Here is a 504-nt window from a genome sequence, read left to right as displayed (position 1 = left end):
TAATAGTTTTTTGTGGTTTGGCTGAAAGTTTACAGAGTAAATTAGTCTCACATTCACCACTGTAAATGAATTTTGTTCTGTGACATTAATTGTAATCCTTTCAATATGACAGCACTCTTCCTGCTTTACCCCTAGGTTCTCCATTTCCATGTTCCCTTTTCTACTTTCCCTTTTTGCCTTCTGAGCTTTGTTTTGGGCAAACACTGCCTTTTGGAATCACATGGTTGACTATTCTGAAAAGTACGTTCCTCATGAGTGTTATTTTTCACTTTATAGACCTGTCTATTTTATGCCTGAAAGGTGATCTCTGGGCCTGTGTTCAGTTCCAGGTTTAAAAGTTGTCTTAGGACTGTATATCAGGGATTCTACCATTCATTTTTGGACCAGTGATTTTGAAATTTTTCTACAATGTTTTCCCATTGTGTCCAGGACCTTTTATTGTGAGCCTAATTAGAGTGGTCGATAGTGGTGGTGGAGGCTGTGGTGACTTCATAGATTTTAAGT

Source organism: Orycteropus afer, unplaced genomic scaffold (genome assembly GCF_000298275.1).
Source record: "Orycteropus afer afer isolate SDZICR_OR568_19922 unplaced genomic scaffold, OryAfe1.0 scaffold01289, whole genome shotgun sequence".
NCBI lineage: Eukaryota > Metazoa > Chordata > Mammalia > Tubulidentata > Orycteropodidae > Orycteropus > Orycteropus afer.
The sequence above is the reverse complement of the archived record's forward strand: the minus strand, read 5'-3'. Positions refer to the sequence as shown.